This window comes from Notolepis coatsorum (assembly GCF_963971535.1).
Source record: "Notolepis coatsorum genome assembly, chromosome: 5".
NCBI classification, from domain to species: domain Eukaryota; kingdom Metazoa; phylum Chordata; class Actinopteri; order Aulopiformes; family Paralepididae; genus Notolepis; species Notolepis coatsorum.
This window is the reverse complement of record NC_140169.1, coordinates 11221836-11234702: the sequence shown is the minus strand read 5'-3', so window position 1 is coordinate 11234702 and position 12867 is coordinate 11221836.

The window sequence follows — 12867 nt, the reverse complement described above, 5'->3', positions numbered from 1 at the left end:
GGTAGGGATTCTTGCCTGCCACGGTTGTATTTAGGTTTCGGCGAAGGGGGTGTAATTTTTTTTCATTTCAACGGGGTACCGGCTCCCAACTCCCCCACTGTGGTCGCAGGGGGTCGAGGGGTGCATTGGGGTACGGGTTTAGGCTTTGTGTCATGTTATGTGTGGATATTTAGGTGAAGGTGGTTGTTGTTATTGGTGTGAATCTGAGATGCTGTGTGAGGGCAGCGGTGGATGGAGGTTGTGTGAATTTTGAATATCCTTGTGGGGAGCCCGGGGATTCTCTTTCAGGTTGCAAACTGAGAGGGGGTGTCTTGGGCTGCGAATGGCGGACCGGTGGGATATCATTTGTTATAAGATTATGGTCTGTTCCTTTAAGAGGGAGGCACCCACGCATACAGGTCAGCTACGCAAGGAGCGAATAATGTGATGAGACAGTGTGTACACAGGAAGAACAACAGAAGCAGGTAGCTTGTTGTGAGATATGTAACGTTAGTCAACAGCATGATATGAAGAATACAATGGAAATAAATGCACAGTCCTGAAGATAACTGTTTCCAGTGATTATTGTCACCACCACACATCAAGAGGGATTTACCCCGAAGTCCGGACAGTACGTTAAAACAGTACGTGACTGTACATGACCACTTCGGCCCTAGAGTGAAGATAACACTCTCCTGTACTCTTACTAAGGTTCGAGTTAACACAGAAAAAGGTAACATTGGGGGCTCGAGTCCGGGATATGAAAAATCCTGATTTCATCAATGAGTTGTAATGTAAACTATGGACACGTATAGTTAGCTCATGCTAAAGGACGCACGAGGCAATTTCGTCAGTCAATGAACTGAGTTGAGATGATGACGGCCCATGGAAGTAACGTTGACGGGGAAATGACCAACTATGAAGAGCAAGTGATCAACTACTCTAACCCATTCATGTTAACCCCCACAACTACAACCATGTACTCTCAGTCTGATGTCGCTAACCTGAGACGTGAAATGAAGTACCAACATGGACAAAGCCTCAACCCGTTCATAACAGAGGATCAGCTGCCCCCTACTGGTGCAATGTCAAACCCATTTACTGCACATAATAAGCCATTGATAATGGCCAGTGACAATTACCCACATGCTCATCTGTCGTTGTCAAGCACAAACCCCTTTGCTCATATGAATGATCAAAGTATGAGAGACAGTGGCATTGAAATGCAGCAAAGTCATTATGGAACTGAGCCTCCCCATATGAATATGTTGTATGGACAAATGCATTCAATGACCATAGGAGATGCAGCTACCCATAACATTAACCCCTGCATTGCTGCTAAACCAGCAGCCTTTATGGAGAGCACACGCTGCACACCTATGAACAATGTGACAGTCTATTCCCCACATATTGAACCTGCAACCCTGCTTTCCACCCCTGTGACACCGGGTGTGTGTTCCCGTCAGGTGCAGCCAGAGGGCGCTGTACACCACAGGCAGAGTACACCGGTCCATGGAGGTAATGAAGCTGTGACTTATGGCTATGATCAGTCCCATCGCAGGCGAGCAGGCTTCCATCCAAGTGGCCGGCTGCCCCGGCGTGTGCAGTACAACCTGTCTTCAGACAGCGAGGACGACAGTGTTCAGCGAGAGAGGATTCCTACACTACGACCGGGTCAGTATGATGGCACCACACCATGGAAGGACTTCTTGCAGCGCTTTGAGAGCTGTGCTGAGGCTAATCGCTGGTCAGAGAACACTATGGCTGTCCAGTTGAGGTTCTGTCTCATAGGTGCAGCAGGAGCAGTGGTCCACCGCAACCCAAGGTCAGCACGCTGGGACTACAGAGACATTGTTGAGGAGGTGGAGGTTGCTTATGGCCCATCATCAGAGTATGCAGTGGCTGTTGCCATCGAGTTAAGGCAACGAATCCGCCTGCCAGGTGAGGCACTACACATCTTGAGGGACGACATATATGAGAAAGTGTCTATTGCATACGCTGACCGTTCTGAAAAGGAGCAGGATGCAATCAGTGTTGAGGTGTTCACTAATGCTATGGGGGACGCCAACATTATTCAGAAGCTCCTAGAAGACCGACCTCGCACATTAGCCCAAGCTTACGACATTGCTCGTCGTTATGAAACTACCAGGAGAGCAGCTACCAGCGTTGCACAGCTCATGCAGACTGGAGCACGGAATGTAGCTGAGCGGAGAACCAGAATGGCTATGGTGCGCGATTATGCCCACTCTGATGAAGCTGAGGGAAATAATGGTGCAGCACCAGCACCCACAAAGCAGAACCAGAACCACCCCGCGCAATACAAACAAAGGAGACAAAAAGATACAAATTGGGATAGCATCCGCTGTCACAACTGCTCGGGTATTGGACACATGTGGCGTAATTGCCACTCTCTAACAAACCCAACTAAGCTGCAGGCGGACACAGTTTTGAATGTCTCCAAAAACCAAAATGCACGCAGAGGGTCCAGTGGTAAAGGTGAGAGCCCAGAAATGTGTATCCACCTGCTGATGTATGACATGGAGATTTGTGCCATCTTAGACTCTGGGGCAGGGAGGAATGTGCTGCCTTTGCGATACTATAATTCTATCCCCCCGGAGGTCAGACCACCTATCCAGCCATCAACTGTACAGTCCCTGCATGGCATTGGTCCTGGGAATGTCCCTGCCTTGGGTGAAGCTCACTTACCTGTTCAGATTGGCAGCCAGACTGTGGGTGTAGATTTCATACTTGCCGACCTGCCAGGCAGTGCTGAGGCCATCCTGGGCCATCCATTCTTAGAGCAGTCAAGAGCACATCTGGACTTTGGCAACCGAAAGATTGTGTTGTTCGGTGAACAAATACCATACTTCCATCCGGACAACAGGCCGAGAGCACATGCAGTAAGAGTAGCTCGCACCACAGTTCTAGCACCAGGACGTGAGTACATTATACCGGGAAATGCTCATTTCCGGACCCCTGTGAAAGGAGAGGTGATGCTATGCCCTACAAAAGGCTTTGTTGAGAAGCACCGATTGCTGGTGGCCCGGGTCTTAGTAGGAGCCCAGCCCAGTAAGAGTATACCAATCAGAGTATTTAACCCAGGAACCACTGATGTTACCATCAAGAAAGGAGCTGTAGCAGGGTTTCTCCAGTCTGTTGAGATAATGGAGCCCCCTACCATCATCACTGAATCCCAACAGTCCGACCGTGCCTTCCCCACCGTGCCAGAACATCTCACCACTCTGTACGCCCAGAGTTCCATTGAGCTAACTACCGGGGAAAAGTGCAGTCTAGCGAAGCTCCTGCAAGACTACGGCGACATCTTCTCTACAGGACCCACTGACCTAGGCCGTACTAACCTAGTGCAACATGACATTCAAACCCTGCCAGGTGTCCCAGTGAAACAACACCCCCGCCGCATGGCCCAGGAAAAACAACTGAATGCTGACCAGCAGATACAGCAGAGCCTCGAGACTGGACTCGCCCGTAACAGCCACAGCAGTTGGGCCGCGCCCATTGTCATGGTACGCAAAAAGGACGATACTTATCGTCTCTGTGTGGACTACAGGGCTTTGAATGACTGTACCATTAAAGATGCGTACCCATTACCTCGTATTCAAGATACTCTGGACACTTTATCCAGCGCCAAATGGTTCAGCACTCTGGACCTTGCATCTGGCTATTGGCAGGTGGAACTAACCCCCAGAGCACGCAAGGCCTCAGCATTCTGCAGCAGGAAGGGGCTCTTTGAGTGGAATGTTATGCCGTTTGGGCTATGTAACGCCCCAGCAACGTTTCAACGTCTAATGGACCGCGTCCTTGCTGGCATGCAATGGGAGACCTGCTTAGTATACTTAGATACTTAGATGACATCATTACACTGGGAAAAGATGTACCAGAAATGCTGCAGCGGCTATCCCAGGTGTTTGACCGACTGCGCCAAGCCAAGTTGAAATTGAAACCAGCAAAGTGTTGCCTGTTCCAACGGCAAGTAGCCTACCTTGGGCACATCGTCTCCGAGCAGGGGGTCGCTACCGACTCACAGAAAGTCCAGAAAGTCAGAGAGTGGCCTACACCATCCGACGTCAGTGAGGTCCGCCAGTTTGTAGGCCTCGCGTCATACTACAGACGTTTTGTAAAAGACTTTGCTGCTGTCGCTCAACCTCTACATGCCCTGACCAAAAAGTATGCCCGTTTCCACTGGACACAGGAATGCCAGGAGGCATTTGATAAACTAAAGCAACTACTTACCACTGCACCTGTCCTTGGCTACCCCCTTGATACCGGGGACCTCATTCTAGACACAGATGCTTGTGACACTGGAATCGGAGCTGTCCTTTCTCAGATGCAGGACGGTGAGGAGCGTGTGCTGGCATATGGCAGTAGAAGACTCTCCCAGACTGAACAAAACTACTGTACCACACGGAGGGAGTTGCTAGCCGTGGTGGAATTCACATCACACTTCCGCCAGTACCTGCTGGGAAGATCTTTCACCGTCCGCACGGATCATAGTAGCCTCCGCTGGCTAATACGGATGAAGGAGCCTGAGGGACAGCTAGCCAGATGGCTTGAGAAGCTTGGTGAATACAACTTCAAGGTGATCCATCGCCCAGGACGGCAGCACTGCAATGCCGATGTTCTGTCTAGAAGGCCTTGTCGTCAGTTCTGCCCTTGCAAAGTGCCAGACCCGTTGTTGAACATGGAAAAGTCAAGACATCAGGCTGTGCAGTGTGACCTGGGCGGTAGTGTGACAGCAGGAACTACTGAAGCTCATCCCATAGAGTTGAGCTTAGTGGGGGTAGTGGACTCCCCATCCCCTGGAATGGGAAGCACAGGTGTGGAGGACTTAAGGTCTGATGGAAATTCACAAACTGAAGAAAGGATTCTTCTCACAGAGACTACAGAGGCGCAATTATTCCACGGTTGGACCGTTGAGCAGCTGAGGGAGGCTCAGATAGCTGACCCTGATATCACTCCCATCAGGAAAGCGCTGGAACAGGGAACAGAACGTCCCTCATGGGCGGAGATCTCACCTCATAGCCCGGCCACCAAAACATATTGGAGTCAGTGGAAAAGACTGTATTTCAAAGAAGGTATTCTGGTGCGACGCTTCTATTGTGCAGAGGAAACCATATTCTACCCTCAGATAATACTACCTCGTATGTACCAGTCAGATGTCCTGAAACAAATGCATGATGGTCCTGTGGGGGGTCACTTTGGAGTGGATCGGACTCTCACCCGTCTGCAGACAAGATACTACTGGTATCGTATGAGAGAAGATGTCACGCTGTGGTGCCGCACATGCACTAGCTGTGCTGCCAGAGCCAGGCCCTCTAAGACACCCCAGGCCCCCATGGGCACTGTCCGCGTTGGAGCACCTATGGAGCGAGTGGCTCTGGATATAATGGGCCCCCTCAACGAGACTGATCGTCATAGTCGCTATGTGTTAGTAGTTCAAGACTACTTCAGCAAATGGGTGGAAGCCTATCCCCTACCAGATGAGCAGGCTGTAACTGTCGCTGAAGTATTCACCTCTGAATGGGTATGTCGTTTTGGAGCACCTCAGACTTTGCACAGTGACAAGGGCACCAATTTTGAATCACAAGTGTTTCAGAAAATGTGTGAACTACTTGGAATAGACAAGACGCGCACCACTTCTTTCAGGCCACAGTCTGATGGGCAGGTTGAACGTTTCAATGCCACTCTGCAAAATATCTTAGCCACAACAGCTGAACGCTGCCACTGGGATTGGGATATCATGATTCCCTATGCTGTAATGGCCTATAGGGCAACAAAGCACAGCTCCACTGGGTTTACCCCCAACATGATGTTGTTTGGGCGGGAAGTGACTGAGCCAATTGACCTGGTGGCTGGTCTGCCACCCGGCCATGAAAGTGCCCAGACTCCTCCACAGTATGTCACTCAGCTCCGTGAAAGGCTGGAGCTTGCTCACCAGATCGCCAGAGATGCCCTAGGTCAGTCTGTGGAACGGGCCAAAAAGCAATATGACAAGAACGTTTGCCGCACTCTGTACCACACAGGTGATGCTGTCTGGCACCTAGTAAAAGGCACCAAGAGAGTAAGAGATAAGGTGAGGAAATTCTTGCCATCATACGAGGGGCCATACTTTGTCCTAGGCCAACTGGACGACTTGGTGTACCGCATCAAAAAGGGGCCTAAGGCAAAAGTCAAAGTAGTGCACCATGACAAACTCAAACCATACCACTCCCGTACCCTGTTGGATAATGTCTGGGTCATCGAACAAGCACAAGTCTGGAACCCTGCTGAGGTTCTACCACCCATTCCAGATACCAGCCTCATCGACTCTGATCTGTTCCTGGCTAATCTGTTCCCGGATACGGCGGCGGGGAGTGATAGTGGACAGGAAGCAGAGTCATCTACAGACATTCCCTTGAGCCCTGTTGCTTTCCCCTCTTCGCCACACACAGCCCAAGTCTCCTCGAGTACAGAGGAGGTTCATGCTAGTGGGGGTAGTGCAGTGCAACGTACTAAAAAAGCAACGGTTATGGACTCCACTCAGTGCCAAACATCCAGGGGCAGGTCTAGCAGGACCAGGAGACCTCCAGATAAATATGGAGAGTGGGTGACTTACTAAAAAAAAAAAAGGGTTATATTACTCCTGTTTAAAGAAAAAAATAGTTGAAAGGAGTTTGTTGTTTGAAAGACTTTGTATTGTTTTGGTTAAAGAAAAACACTTGAGGCACTGTGGCATCATGAGTAAGTTTACTTTGGTGGTGATCTTGTTTACGGTGAGAAAAGTGAGACCATACAATTATTTTGGGGTGAACAGGTGAAGCAGGTGTTTTACTCAGTTAGAAGCTAGAGAGGATACTGGGAGGTTGCCTTTAATATTGAGTTAGAGCTGTGGTTATATTGGGGCTGTATTCGTTGCGTTGTAGGTGTGTTTCATGCTTCTTTTTCAGAGTGTGTTGGAACCTCAGAAGCACTGAAAGGAGGTGGACTGTTTAAATTCCTAACACTGCACTACCTTCCACAATTTCACCCTGTTCTCAAGGGAAACAACTATCTTAAGGATTATAATGGACTGTTTCCTATGGACTGTTTCTTATGGACTGTTACTCCGTCAAGGGGAGATGTTCTTGGGCATTGTGACCCTAAAGGACTCCAGAGACTCAAGGGGTGTTCAAAAAGAAAAAAGTCTATGTAATCTGTTTAGGATATTTTGTGTGTAGTCATAGGGGTGCTGGAATGTTATTATATTTAATTGTTAATTGCCATCCAGAGTGGGGGTAGTGTTATAAGATTATGGTCTGTTCCTTTAAGAGGGAGGCACCCACGCATACAGGTCAGCTACGCAAGGAGCGAATAATGTGATGAGACAGTGTGTACACAGGAAGAACAACAGAAGCAGGTAGCTTGTTGTGAGATATGTAACGTTAGTCAACAGCATGATATGAAGAATACAATGGAAATAAATGCACAGTCCTGAAGATAACTGTTTCCAGTGATTATTGTCACCACCACACATCAAGAGGGATTTACCCCGAAGTCCGGACAGTACGTTAAAACAGTACGTGACTGTACATGACCACTTCGGCCCTAGAGTGAAGATAACACTCTCCTGTACTCTTACTAAGGTTCGAGTTAACACAGAAAAAGGTAACACATTGGTCTGCAGGGATTTCAATGGGGATAGTGTCTGCACCTGTAATTTATTGAACAGGTTGTGGGACGCTGTGCCAAGCCACGGGAATTCGGTGATATGAGTCACTGAAAATTAATTTTTTTCTCGTGAGATGGAAGCGTGGACTTAACACCTGAAATTAGGTGTTAACGGGGGAATGTGTATTAATTATGAATAAATTATGTGAATACTGTGGTGTAAAAAGCGATGTATGATAGGAATACATTTTAGACTTTCTCAGATAGAAATAAATACAGCTACACATAGATAGAAATGTTATAATTACATATACACATAGTCATTAAACTGGATTTAGAATATTTTATGAGAAAGGAATTACAAATTCATTAAGGTGAAGAAGTAATTTTAATCAACTAAATTACCATATCCAGCACAAGTGTTTAGAAATGATAGGCTGTGAAAACTAATTCTGATTGTTTAAAGGACCATCAACGTACCAAGTAGATGGGAGAGGTTGATGTACAATGGGCAGTCCGCAGAGTCGTGTGAGGGGATACACGACAAGATGATTGGAAGATCCAGTTTTCCAGATTGGACAAAGGACAAAACGCAGCTGAGGTTGAGTCGTTATAATTCAAATAAATTGCACTAATTCTCTCTAAAGTGATATTAGTATAGAGACGCCCGACATTCCATGCTTAAAGATAATGATGGATTGTGAAAGGGAAATGCCACTGCGAATTAAGTTTGTTCTTTGTTTTTTCTTTCTTTCTCCACAGCTGCTCGAGGGCGGACAGAAGCAGTGCTGACGATTCCAAACTCCAACTGGGGAACAATTGACTGTTAAAGTCTGGGTATAGTATAAATAAGCGTCTTATCGATTCCTGTCTGCACCAGTAGAATCTGAAAGTATGAGTGAATTTTAACTCAAGTTTGTAAAAATAGTTTAAAACACAGAGAAACTTGTTTTTCCAAACCAGTAATAATATGAGTGCATGAGCGGGTGAATGGTTAATACAGAGCAAATTCACCAACTTTGATAGAAGAAAATAGAAGTAAATAGAATAACAAAAACGAGAGTTGACAATAAGTCTATTTTAATAACCTATAGTATAAAAAATAGAAGCAATATAGAAATGGCCAACAATAGTCAGGCCAATAGTGGGGAAATGCCGGGAACCTCTGCAGACACTTCACTGACCGCATTGAGCAGTGACATTAACCTGATTGATTTAAATATGATTGATTTCCCTCATGTGACGAGCGGGTCAGAAGGACTTGGAATGTTAAACTTGCCTCCAACACAGGGGGGTCCGGCGCAAGGTCCGCAACAAAGTCCGAGGAGACCACCCTGGCAGTCACCGGGACAAAGTGGAAAAAGAAGAGGTGGGACGAAGGGATCCAGGCCTCAGCCAGGGCCAATAGAGTGCTGGTCGTGCGGAAATCTCGGACATAAGTCTAGGGACTGTGACCAAGAATATCGACCCCAAGGAGAAGGGTATCGTCCTCAACCCAGAGGAGGAGGCCCTCGATGGGTGAACAGAGGAAGGGGTGGCTATGGGCGGAACCAAGGTCGGTATCAAGAACAGTGTCCACAGCCCATAAGCTCCCCCTGTCCAGAACCCCCCCAACACCAGAGCCAAGATGAGAGGCGGGGCCCAGAGATGGGAAGTCAGACCGCCAGCGCTGAGATGGGGGAAGAGGCGCCGACCTACAGACAACAGCTACAACAGAGAGCGTTTGTAGAAGCATTCGAACGACATGAGGCGGTTCATCGAGACCTGATGAAGACACAGAGGGCGATTGGTCAAGCCACACACGGGACGCAGAGACTGGAGCAAGAACTGGCTAGAAAGAATGAACTGCTGCGTGGTACAGTTTGTGATATCATGCTTCAGGCGTCAGAACTAGGCCGCTGTGATCAAGCAATGCCCTGTCCCCCGTTACCCGGACAGGGAACTGGGCCTCGACAGGGTGGTGAAAGTCTCGGGCGGGGTGAGTTTCCAGGCCCCTTCCCCCACCAGGCTCAAAGGACGGCGGCTGAGAGGAACAGGTATGTGTCTTTCTCTCCCATTCAACAGGACATGCCAGGAAAGGGCCAAAGAGGTGTGAATCTAGCTTGCTGGATTTGTGGTTAGGGAGGGGGTGGGCACCCCGAACCTCTAGCCACAAACAGGCAGCAGTGGGCTCGCAAGAGTCTGGGTGCACGTTAAACACAATCCTATAGTGCTGGGGAGTGACTGAAGGCCTCCGTGCGTAACGAGGTATGAATTAACATACCACTGTGGTACCGTCTAGTCGGCCCAGGAAACGTTGCACGTAAGTTAGTGTGGGCACTGGGTGGTACGTGGACGACAGTCCACACCTAGAAGCAGGGCGGTGCACCGGAGGGGGCACAGAACCTGCTGAGAACAGGCTGGCGAAAACGGTCAATATTTCCATGCCCAGAGCAAGCGGGATGGGGACAAGACCGTCGGTTTCTAAACTGAGTGGCTGATAGGTACTACGGACAGTCAGCCGCTTGGGGTCCTGACTTGATGACGGACTATGAGGTCGCTATCGACTGGGTCGCCAGCCGGTCAGGAGAGCGTTATGGCAGAGACCATAAATGCACCTGGCTCCATGTACAGTCAGGCCACAGTAACCTTACTAGCCGATACAGGGTTAGTAGGCGAGTTGTGCTTCTGTGATCAGTGTTTTTGAAAAGAAAATGCTGGGAAGCAGAGGGGTAAGGGGTGTCAATTCAGAGGAATCTGGACTGTCACTCCTAAGATTGGAAAGAGACCCAGCCTTAAACTGCACCTGAAGGTAAAATAAGGGGACTTCTTCCGTTCCTGAGGAGACCTTAGCCTGGAAGTGGAGACCTGATCTGTTGGGGGAGAGGGGCCGGCGGCGGGCAAGGCAGCCAAGGCTGGTTGTACCGTCGTAACGGACTACCTAAGCCTTACAGGGAGAGGTGCATCTAAGTAGGGCAAGGAGTGCATCCAAACGGGAGGAGGGTACTCTTAACTGGAAGGAGGTTAAAAGGGTCAAAGCGGAACTTGGTCACATGGCCAGGTCCTGTGACAAAGGGGGGCAAGCTGAAAGAAAGACTGTCAGAGGGCAAGGGCCCCACTGGGCCCCACAACCAAGGGAAAATGGACTGGTTTGCTGGACATGTAGACTGAAAGGTCATTGTCAAAGGTCATGTCTGCAGAGGCCATCGGTTGAATAGAAAAATATAGATAGGTATTCAAAATAAAAATAGATTAAATAAAAATGCTACAGATTAGAATAAAAATAGAGAAGAAGCGATGTGGATAGGTTAGGGGATTAGGTTATGTGTGCAAGTTACTAAAATGGATGTGTGACTAACGTAGGCAAGTGGAAGAAAGTGTAACTGACAGTTGCATGGCTAAATCGTACTAACAACAAACTGGTGGTTAAACAGTTAATATTAGACATTTAATATTAGACAGAGAAATGATGTGACACTGCGTCAGCTAGTGATCAGTAGTAATTATCCATGCTTGATCAATAATCAGATTGGTCAAAGGGTGGACTGCATGATTAAGAAATTAAGAAGATGATATTGATAGACCATTAACAATCATGAATAATGGATATAGGAGTTTATTTCTTTATATTTTTCTTTCCTAGTTTTTTATAAGCAATTTCTGCCTCAGGCCGGAAGTTTTCATTTTGTTTCTTAGTGTATACGGGGGTGGTTATGCCCCTAGATAATAGGTTAATTTGATTTCTAGAAGTGGGTTGAAAAAGAGACACTCACAAATTTTGTTTATTGTTTTCAATTGTTGTTTTGGGATGGTTTTCTTTGTTTTGTTTCTTTTCTCTATTTTTTCTTAGGAACCTGACAGGCTGGGAGTGATCTCGACACAGCGGGACTGGTAGGATATGTCTATATAGTGGACTGAGAACAAAGTGGATGGACTGGAGCTGGTTCATGGTTTTGTTCTCCGCCCATTGAGAATCCAGATCTAGGATCTGGGAGGTTGTGTCGCGATGGATGGTAAAGTGTTGGAAAAACGTGGTTCTCTGTACATGGATAAGCTCAGTAGATTTTGGTCGACATTGGCCAAATAGGTTTGGTGTAGAGTGTGGACATGTGTAATTGATAATTGGCTTGTGGGGGACTCTGACGGCTTGTTAGAGGCTGACAGAGCGTGTGAGAGATGTGTGTTTAAAGGCGACTGTGGTCTGTTGCCGTGCGTGTAGGGACTGCTGGAGGAGGGGTCTCATCAGTACTGGCTGTCCGGGCCCCGAGGGAGCTGTCCAGGAACGAAGGTATGATTGTGAAAATGATATTCCACAGTCATAGGATGGTGGGGTATTGTGTTGAACTTGAGACATTGGTCTAGTAAATAGAGTACAGCACAAAGTAATGAGAGACATGTGAATATTTTGAATATTAACGATAAAAAGCCATGAAATATATAGATAACTAATTTGGAAAACGAATGTATTATCAATGCAGAACAGTAGAGGTGTATTTGGCATGGAAATGTGATCTTCCAATCAAATTGTCTGTTGTACATAACAAATCCAAATAGCAATAACAGGACAGAGGGAAAAATGTTTTCCTTCTGTGAAGACTGGAGCAGTATCAAGACTGCACACAACCAAGGAGGAGACCGTGATTAGCACAAGTCCAGAAGGATGTCCTCGGCCACAAAGGGTTATCAAGAAACCGTAGGAGGTTGATGAGGGATAACTTGCAGGATGAAAGCTAATGCTAATTGGAGGTCTCAGTGATCCATTGAAGGGAGCAGAATAGTATATAATTTTTTATTTTTACGCTCCCTCTTTTCTTAAGAAATGTTTAAATCTTTTTGTGCAATGTAATAATCCGTTTTCTTTCAGAGTCAGACACACAAAATAGACATGTTTGGTTAAATACACATAAGTATAGTGAAATAAACAGAAAAGCTGATAAATGGAACGATATTCTCTTTGTATAGAGAAACGGACCTAGACTGGATGTCAAATTCTAATAACTGATAAATGTGTGTGAAAGTGAAATAACGAGGGTGTTGAATGGGTTTGGTACTGTACAGAAATGAACTGTGTTTTAGAGATTCTTTAAATTCTTTGGTTTTTATGTGATTTTGCTAAAGGTTAAAAGGTTATGGTATCTGTACGGGGTACGAACAGTTTGATTGAGAAAATACTAACAGGTATATGGGGATGTATAATCCCCAACCGGGGATCTGTAGTAGATTTCCCCAAGCTCAAACTCATGAAACCACTAGGGGTGGGAAAAT